Source organism: Macaca nemestrina, chromosome 15 (assembly GCF_043159975.1).
Source record: "Macaca nemestrina isolate mMacNem1 chromosome 15, mMacNem.hap1, whole genome shotgun sequence".
Taxonomy (NCBI): Eukaryota; Metazoa; Chordata; class Mammalia; order Primates; family Cercopithecidae; genus Macaca; species Macaca nemestrina.
The window spans coordinates 39,542,372-39,552,215 of record NC_092139.1 but is presented as its reverse complement, the minus strand read 5'-3'; the positions used below and the strand labels follow the sequence as shown (position 1 = coordinate 39,552,215).

The window sequence follows — 9,844 nt, the reverse complement described above, 5'->3', positions numbered from 1 at the left end:
CAAGTCTGAAGTCCAGCTGGGAGAACCCTGGAGTTTTTCTGGTAGGGAGTGTGTATCCTTGAAGCTTAAATGACCAAGGGAAAAGGGTAAGCTGAGAGGGACCAGGTAGAAGGAAACTTCGGGCAGTCAGAGCACCAGGCCAGGGAAGAGGGAGTCCCCACTGATGACCTGATGAGTAGCGTGGCCATGAGAAAATTCCTTCCCAGCATTTCATAGACAATTTATATACTTTTCCACATCCCCAATTCTGAGACAGATTAGTTGAGAAAATGGAAGAAAGGTATTGCAATTCTGTGAGAATTAAAGCTTAAAAATCAGCAGAGGCCTCAGTGGTATGAGGGATTCATTGAGGGATCCATTGAAGGCAAGATCAGCTGACGCAGCAGTTGAAGGTTGAGGTCAGCATTTCTGAGAGCAAGGAGGGGAGCACATGTAGAGCAGGTGCCATGGGCTGATCAGTCTGCCTTGCTTATAATTAATACCATGTTACAAGTGTGTGTTCCTGGCCCTATCTGCTGCTAATTGGGAGGCATTCTTGCAAATAAAATAAATATTAAGAACTTTACACTTTTTAGGTCAGGTGTGGTGGCTCACGCCCATATTCCAAGCACTTTGGGAGGCTGAGGCAGGTGGAGCACCTGAGGCCGGGAGTTTGAGACCAGCCTGGCCAATATGGTGAAACCCCGTCTCTACTAAAAGTATAAAAATTAGCTGGGCATGATGGCAGGTGCCTGTAGTCCCAGCCACTCAGGAGGCCAAGGCAGGAGAATCACTTGAATACGGGAGGCAGAGGTTGCAGTAGGCCAAGATTGTGCCACTGCACTCCAGCCTGGGTGACAGAAAAAGACTCCATCTCAAAAAACAAAAAAAGAGAGAAAGTTTTAAAAATAAAATTAAAAAAAGAACTTTGCACTTTTTATAGCACACTTTACACAGACCCGAAGAGTGATGTTCCAAGAAATAACAACTTTTGGAAGCAAAAAAATCTATAAATTGTTGATTTTGAATTGTGATTTCTATGTAATTCTGTTAACTTTTCTGGGCTAGATTTGAATGTTAGATTACTCAAAAACTATTTAGTAATGTTTGCTAGCCTTTGACAAGGTTCGGATATTTGCTTATAGTTCCTTCTAAATACTACTAGACAGAATATTTCTTATTTATTAAAATATGTTAAATCTAGCAGGCGCGGTGGCTCATGCCTGTAATCTCAGCACTTTGGGAGGGCGAGGCAAGTGGATCACTGGAGGTCAGGAGTTCGAGACCAGCCTGGTCAACATGGTGAAACCCTGTCTCTACTAAAAATACAAAAATTAGCCGGGTGTGGTAGGGGGCATCTGTAATCCCAGCTACTTGGGAGGCTGAGGCATGAGAATCGCTTGAATCTGGGAGGTGGAGGTTGCAGTGAGCCGAGATCATGCCACTGCACTACAGCCTGGGCTATAGAGCCAGACTCAGTCTCAAAACAAACAAACAAACAAAAATGTTAAATCCGTAATAATGAGTAAGTAACTTCTGATTTCTCATTTCCAAGTTCTAAGTATTAATATTTATTGAGAATTTGAAAACACTACAAAGAATGAGAATATAAAAAGGTGAGAAAGAGTCTGTTTTGAAACTTTGCCTCAGGCCAATCTTGTTCCTGGAGGAAAAATATTGGTCTCCAGGAGGCAAGGGTTTCTACCAGGAAGCAAAGTTATTGAGTAAATGTCACAGGCTAAAGAAGCCACAGGGATTTGCTCTTGTTTGTCTATCCCCCGTGTTCTCAATTTCATCTAGAAACATCACTTGACTTTTGCCTTGGCTGACAAATCAACTCATGTACCTAAGGAAGCTTAACTGAACGTGGCAACCTGAGCTGCTGTTTTGGTCATGGAATCAGATGTCTTTTGCTATTCTGAGACCCAAAGAGCCCAGCCTGAAATAACAGTATCTGCGGCTTCCCATGTGTCAACTGCATGTTTTCCAGCCCAGACCAGTTCCGGTGGAACAAGATGTGATCAACCATATCAGGTTCTCCAAGTGCAGTGATTGCTCTTTTGAGAAGAAACTATTCCTTATCACCATTGTGATGAATTGTGAGACAAGTGTCTCTGCATCTGATGCCCTCTCATCCTGAGAGGCTGGCAAGCAAAGACAGAGCAGGAATGAAATTTCACATGTTTCACTTCTCACTTCAACCCAGATCAAAATGGAAGCCTCCTTGGTTGCTTATCAAAGCCCATAAGCCAACAATATTGAGGTGTTTGCAAGCAATAACAGAGTCGGAAAAGAGCTCGTGCTTCTTATACTTCAGGGAGTATAGTAGACAACGATTGGCCTCTGTTCTACTCCCTTTTTAAAAAAAACAGGGAATAGTGAGAACATAGTTCCCACTGCCACAAATTATGCAATTGAGTTTCCCACATTTGGGGAAATCACAGGGTCAGCACGTCTGGAGTGCAATGGATAAACCTCACCCTGGGAAAACCGCCTTCAAGATCATGGTATCTCCCCTGCCAGGTAAGGATCCGTTCCACTTACGTTTTATGTGTGAGGCCAGGGGAGGGAAAAATTAAAATTAAAATTTCCTTCTAGTCTAAAAGGACCACTCATTTTGATATAACAAACATGTGTTGATTGTCATATCATGTATATAATTAGATATAGATGTGCATGCAAAGTTTAGATCCTGTAGATGTGGATGATGTAGGTGGAGTGAATGATGTCAATGTAGTTGACATAGATATTGTAGATGCTGTCGAGGTAGCCGTCAATTACGTAGATGCCAATGTAGAGTGGATGGTGTAGATATATACACAGATATAGATAGAGTAGATGCAAATATAGATGCAGATGTGCATGGTATAACTGTAAATATGGATGCAGATGAGGAAGGTGATGTAGATTAGGGTTTCTCAACCTCAGCACTATTGATATTTTAGGCTGAATATATCTTTGTTGTCAAAGACTATCCTGTGCATTGCAGGATTTAGCAGCATCCCTGGGATTTAGCAGCATCCCTGGCCCAGATGCTGAGGGCATTTCTCCCCCCAACCCTGAGCTGTAACAATAAGAAGTCTTTCTGGAAGTTGCCAAATGTCCCTGGGCAAAGCTGCCCCAGTTGAGAACCACTGGTACAGATGGTGTAGATCAAAATGTTGATGTAGATATTGATGTAATGTAAGCATAGGTATAGGTGATGCAGATAGTAAAGATGAAAATGGGGCTGGAGATGATAAAGTTGTGAACACAGATGTAGGTGGAGTATGTGTAAATATAGAGGCAAATGATGTTATAAGATATAGCCTATAGATAAATGATATAGCTGTAAACATAGACGTAGATGACATATTTGATATAAATAAGATAGATGCTGTAAACTTTATGATCTGGGCAGAAAAATACAGGTGCTAATAATGCAAATGGCATTTCTTTGACCCCTCTTTTGTTTTGTTTTGTTTTGAGACGAAGTCTCGCTCTGTCACCCAGGCTTGAGTGCAGTGGCGCGATCTCAGCTCACTGCAACCGCTGCCTCCCGGGTTCAAGCAATTCTCCTGCCTCAGCCTCCCGAGTAGCTGGGATTACAGGTGTGTGCCACCATGCCTGGCTAATTTTTGTATTTTTAGTAGAGATAGGGTTTCACCATGTTGGCCAGGCTGGTCTGGCATGAGCCACTGCACCCAGCCTGACCCCACTTTTGGAAAAATGTCCAGACTGTGGATAAGCAGTGTCCTGTTAGGAATAGTTTAAGCATGGTGTAGCCTGGAGACTGAGGGGCTACCCAGGTGACCTATTAAGGTCCTTTTTGATGAAACCACCTGATCCTGAGCTATCACAATTTCTATTAAAGACTGATACTCAGGGTGAAAAAGAAAAAAAAATGAATGATGAAAACCAGCAAGACATGAGACTCAAATATATCCCTTCATTAATATAAGATCACATGGCAAACCCCAGATGGTCTTTCAATTCCTTCAATAAATCTTAGTAGGATGTTCATACACCAGACAAAACTAAGTGTTTCTGCTTTCACCAACGACCCAGCCTCTCACAGACACCCCCAAGTTGCAACTCACAGCTAGCTGACCCACAGTTTAAGCAAATTCTATCCATAGTGCTGAAGGAACCCGACCTATGTCCCAGAGAAGAGAAACGTTCTATTCTCCCAAAGTCATGGTTCTCTACCAATCCCAGACTCAACACATTTAGCAAATTGTAAACCTCTCCAAATCATTTTTCAGGACCTGTTGAAAGTGCATTGGCTGTGAACTGTGGCATTTCCAAATATCCAGGACATTTACTGAATGGAAGGACATGAGAGTGAGTCAATTGGTCAGCATTTGTTCAGTTATGCCAGGGCTGTGGTCAGGGTCTGTGGGCTGCTGATGAGTTTTCTGGTAGGGCTGAAAGAAGATTAAACCCGAGTGACTGTAACACGGGTGGAGAGTTACTGAGCAGCAAATAGTGAGATAAGCAACCTGTACCAATTAGAAATCTGGTTTTGTGGATACTGGAGGATATGCACCTCCCGATTGATTCTGGGAAGAGTTTTTTCTTTTTTCTTTTTTTTTTTTTTTTTGAGACAGAGTTTGTTGCCCAGGCTGAAGTGCGATGGTACGATATTGGCTTACTGTAACATCCGCCTCCCAAGTTCAAGCGATTCTCCTGCCTCAGCCTCCAGAGTAGCTGGGATCAGGCATGCACCACCAAGCCAGGCTAATTTTGTGTTTTTAGTAGAGACAGATTTTCTTCATGTTGATCAGGCTGGTCTCGAACTCCTGACCTCAGGTGATCCATCCACCTCGGCCTCCCAACCTGCTGGGATTACAGGCGTGAGCTACCATGCCTGGATGATTCTGGGAAGATTTATGCTGCACTTTGAATGAGTGATGAACAGGAAGTTTGTCCACAGTCTGGAGGATGAGAGTGGACACAGTACAGCAGATGCTTTGGGTGCCCTGCCCATGCCCCCTCGGGCCTTAGCATTTTGTGGCACAGCACCTGACTTATAACAGCCGGCATCTGCCTCTTTGCCCGAGGGCTTTGTCTGGTGACCAGAGCTTGCTTTGCCCATTCACACAGCAAGCTGGAAGCGCTGGGAAATTAGTGCCCTCCCAGTCTCAGCCTTCAACCAAAGACGGATGGGGACCGATGTTTAAATACCCCAGCTGCCTTACTCCTTGTACAGGATAACCTTGAGGCTTCCAGTCTGCGCTGGCTCCAGTAGGATTAAGTTCCAGGTGCCCACAGTGGTAAGTTGCTTGATAACGTACCTTTTACTGCTTTTTTTTCCCTCTCCTGTCTCAGTTCCTTGCTTTCCCACTCAAATAAACTCCTTGCACTTGAATTTGTGCCTGAGAGTCTATTTCTGGGGAGAACCTAAGACACACAGGCCGTGGATAGATTCTCTGAAGGTCCTTCTGGCTCCTTATTTTCTATCTTGTAATCCATTAAGGCAATCAGAAAGCAGAGAAGGCAGGATCTGCCAAACTTTCTTACCTCAGCCCAGAAAATTCAAGGGCATCTTTTCCTGGCAACAAAGAAAACTCTGTGCCTTTGGGAGCAGCTGCCACAGTGTCAGCTCTGGCTTCATGTTACTTAACCACACACATCAACACCTCCCCTTGTGGAATTTGAGAGGCATCAGAAGTACACTGAAAGAACAATGGCAGAATCCTGGCTGTCACCTCAACACATCTCTCATGTTCCAGTTCATCTCTGTCCCAGTCTGATACGTGGCAGCATGACATACTTTAAAGTGCGCGTCTAATCACTAATGGAACCCTTGGAGAAGAAGTTTCAATGCCCCTGGAAGCTGATGTGCTGCACACTAAGCATCTGAGCAAAAGTCAAGTGGACAGATGGATCTTTAGTTTCCCCCCAGATATTGGGCCAGAAGGAGGCAATCAGTGAACTAGTGAGACAGAAGAAATTCTTTCCCCTGGCCGGGCGCGGTGGCTCACGCTTGTAATCCCAGCACTTTGGGAGGCCGAGGCGGGCGGATCACAAGGTCAGGAGATCGAGACCACGGTGAAACCCCGTCTCTACTAAAAATACAAAAAATTAGCCGGGCGCGGTTGTGGGCGCCTGTAGTCCCAGCTACTCGGGAGGCTGAGGCAGGAGAATGGCGTGAACCCGGGAGGCGGAGCTTGCAGTGAGCCGAGATGGCGCCACTGCACTCCAGCCTGGGCGACAGAGCGAGACTCCGTCTCAAAAAAAAAAAGAAATTCTTTCCCCTTCAGTGAGGTGAAAGCCTTTGCAAACTCAGCACTTAGAACAGTGCTTTTTGTGGGGGGTGTAACTCATTTGAGGAGTGACAGGAAATGCCTCCATATTTTGTAGAAATAAAGTAACTGCCGTGCACAGTGGCTCATGCCTCTAATCCTAGAATTTTGGGAGGCCGAGGTAGGAGAATTGCTTGAGCCCAGGAGTCCAAGACCAGGCTGGGCAACATCACAAGAGCTCGTCTCTACGGGAAATTAAAAAAATAAAAAACTAGCCAAGCATAATGGCTCATGCCTGTAGTCCCACGTACTCAGGAGGCTGAGGCTGGAGGATTGCTTGTTCCCAGGAGGCCAGAGGCTGCAGTGAGCCATGATAATGCCACTGCACTCCAGCCTGGGTGACAGAGTGAGACCCTGTCTCAAGAAAAACAAAGCAAAGACAAAACTGTTGGTGATGTCTATATGCTCACAGAAGTCCAAATGGGGAGGTGAAAAGTCATTTGCGGTTGTGGGGGTTACTTAGCATCCTAATGCCCTTCCCTCTGTGATGTGATCATGAAGGCCGGCAGGATCTACTTCTTACTATAGAAAGGAGCCAAGCCAGATGCCCTTTCCCTGGTCCCTGGTCACTAGAGGAGAGTCATATTATCTAGCCTCGGCCAATCAAATGCTCCCACCCAGGATGAAGGGTTGGCCGGCCTGCCCCTCCACACCTGTGGGTATATCTCGTCAGGTGGGACAAGAGACGGAGAAAAGAAATAAGACACAGAGCCAAAGTATACAGAAAGGACAGTGGGCCCAGGGGACTGGTGCTCAGCATATGGAGGACCTGCACCGGCACTGGTCTCTGAGTTCCCTCAGGTTTTATTGATTACTCTTTTCAGCAAGAGGAATGTGATAGGAGAGCAGGGTGATAATAGGGAGAAGGTCAGCAAGAAAACATGTGAGCAAAGGAATCTGTGTCACAAATAAGTTCAAGGGGAGGTCCTATGCCTGGATGTGCATGTAAGCCAGATTTATGCTTTTCTCCCCGCAAACATCTCAGTGGAGTAAAGAATAACAGCAGCATTGCTGCCAACATGTCTCGCCTCCCGCCACAGGGCGGTTTTTCTCCTATCTCAGAACAGAACAAATGTACAATCGGGTTTTATACCGAGACATTCAGTTTCCAGGGGCAGGCAGGAGACTGTGGCCTTCCTCTATCTCAACTGCAAGAGGCTTTCCTCTTTCACTAATCCTTCTCAGCACAGACCCTTCACGGGTGTCAGGCTGGGGGACAGTCAGGTCTTTCCCATCCCACGAGGCCATATTTCAGACTATCACATGGGGGGAAACCTTGGACAATATCTGGCTTTCCAGGGCAGAGGTCCCTGCGGCTTTCCGCAGTGCATTGTGCCCCTGGTTTACTGAGACTGGAGAATGGCAATGACTTTTACCAAGCACACTGCCTGTAAACATGTTGTTAACAAGGCACATCCTGCACAGCCCTAGATCCCTTAAACCTTGATTCCATACAACACATGTTCCTGTGAGCTCAAGGTTGGGGCAAAGTTACAGATTAACAGCATCTCAGGGCAAAACAATTATTCAGGGTACAGGTCAGAATGCAGTTTCTTATGTCTTCCCTTTCTACATAGACACAGTAACAGTCTGATCTCTCTTTCTTTTCCGTACACCAGGAGTTTTAAGTTAGACTCAGGGACAGTTTAGAATTTCAAGCAGCAGTGGCATCTGACTCTGGTGTTTAGCTGTGTTGATGTCCAGCAGCCAGAGTGGCAGCAGAGCCACAGTTAGGGACATCCTACCCAGACTGCCCCTGAAGCATGGCCTAGGCTGTGTCCTTGCTGCCCAGCCTCCCTCAGAGCCTGCCCAATTTCAAAACCTGGTTACCCATCCTGTCAATTCTGCTAGCCACCTACTATCCTCCTATTAAAGTCAGCCAGAATCGTTTTCTGTTATGTGCAACTGAGAACCCTGAGTGGCATAGAAATTGATATCCCATATACACAGAGCCTCCTCTGGAAGCCAGAGACCAGGGCTCTTGTCCAGGAGGCATCTAGATAGCTGTGGGGGCCTTTGTCTCCATCCCTTCAGGGGGCTTGACTGCATAGTTGCTCAGATTATTTTTCTGTTCTATGATTTTTCTATGATTCTTCCTGAAGTGTTGGCCAATGAAGACCCAAAGCTACCTGAGCTTCTGTAGCCTTAGTGGTGAGGGGTATGGAAAAAGATGTCATTGTGTGACAGCCACAGATGGATCTGGTCCAAATCAAATCACTTGAGTATCTCAAGTCATATTAAGCTCCTCACTTTCCCACTAGGCCCACTATATGTCTGCATAGGTCCCCAAAGAAATGAATGTACCTGGTAAACACTGCTTTGGCACATCAAGGGCAAGAATACCCATGGTTCATTTAATAACATTCACAGTATCTGCTGTATGAATGGACCCATTGGAGACAAAGAGAACCAGAGATGATAAGACAGCGAGAGTGACTGGCACTTTTTTAATATATGGTAATCTAAATCATTCTGGTGCCCTGGCGAAAAGTCTGGGGAATGTGAATGTGCCTCTAATAGGCATAGATAATGGGTATCTTTAGGGGGAGGAAGTAATTTGTTTTTAAGCCACAGCAAATGCATGGGAAACCACTGGAAGCATGATGGGTCAGGAAATTTTTATAGTTAATGGTAAACCAATCTATTTGGAGAATGGCTTAAAAACAGCTTTTAAAGGAGAGAGAGACTACTATAGTTTGGCTTAAAAGGTATGTCAACCAAATGCAAAGTCCTTGTTTGAATCCTGATTCCAACAAACCAACTGTAAGAAGGCATTTTTGAGATAATTGGGGAAAATTGAACATGGACTAAATATTAGGTGATGTTCAGGAATTATTGATTGTTTTCTTGGGAGTATTATATTCTGGTTGTTTTTAAAAGTGCAAGGCCGGGCACCGTGGCTCATGCCTATAATCCCAGCACTTTGGGAGGCCGAGGCAGGCAGATCACTTGAGCTCATGAGTTCAAGACCAGCTTGGGTAACAAGGTGAAATGCTTTCTCCACCAAAAATACAAAAAATTAGCTGGGCATGGTGTTGCATAACCTATAGTCTCAGCTACTCGGGAGGCTGAGGTGGGAGGATCACTTGAGCCCGGGAGGCAGAGGTTACAGTGAGCCAAGATCGCACCACTGCACTCCAGCCTGGGTGACACAGCAACAACAACAAAAACGTACTTATCCATTAGAGATACATGCTGAATTTACAGATGCAATAAAATAATGCCTTAGATTTGATTTTAAAATACTCTAGTGCAGTACTACTCAAAGTCTGAGGATTGGGGCTAGTTTGCAAATTGTGTGCTCTTGGTCTAATAAATGCAGAAATTGACAACAAGTATTTAGAAATGGCTATAGTACATTGACATTGCCAGGGCATCCAAGTAGTGATCAGTGGACTCTAATGAGAATAGAACTTAGTTTGGGTGTTGTCGAACCTGCTTGGTGTGTTATGTGTGGCTTGGGTGTGAGCTGTGTGCTGGTATTGGTCCATGGTAGAATGGAGATCTAACAAAAGAGTCCTTAGCTTGAGGAGCAGTGTCTTGGCACACACACACACACACACACACACACACACACA

The 9,844-nt window shown here is 45.2% G+C and overlaps 1 non-coding gene across 1 annotated transcript; it reads right to left on the bottom strand.

The window, feature by feature from the left end:
• Positions 1 to 2,348: 2,348 nt before the first annotated feature.
• On the bottom strand, positions 2,349 to 2,510 carry LOC112426638 (U1 spliceosomal RNA). The gene has a single exon (XR_003018012.2). It is a non-coding gene; the product is annotated as a U1 spliceosomal RNA (small nuclear RNA).
• Between the last annotated feature and the right edge of the window lie 7,334 nt (positions 2,511 to 9,844).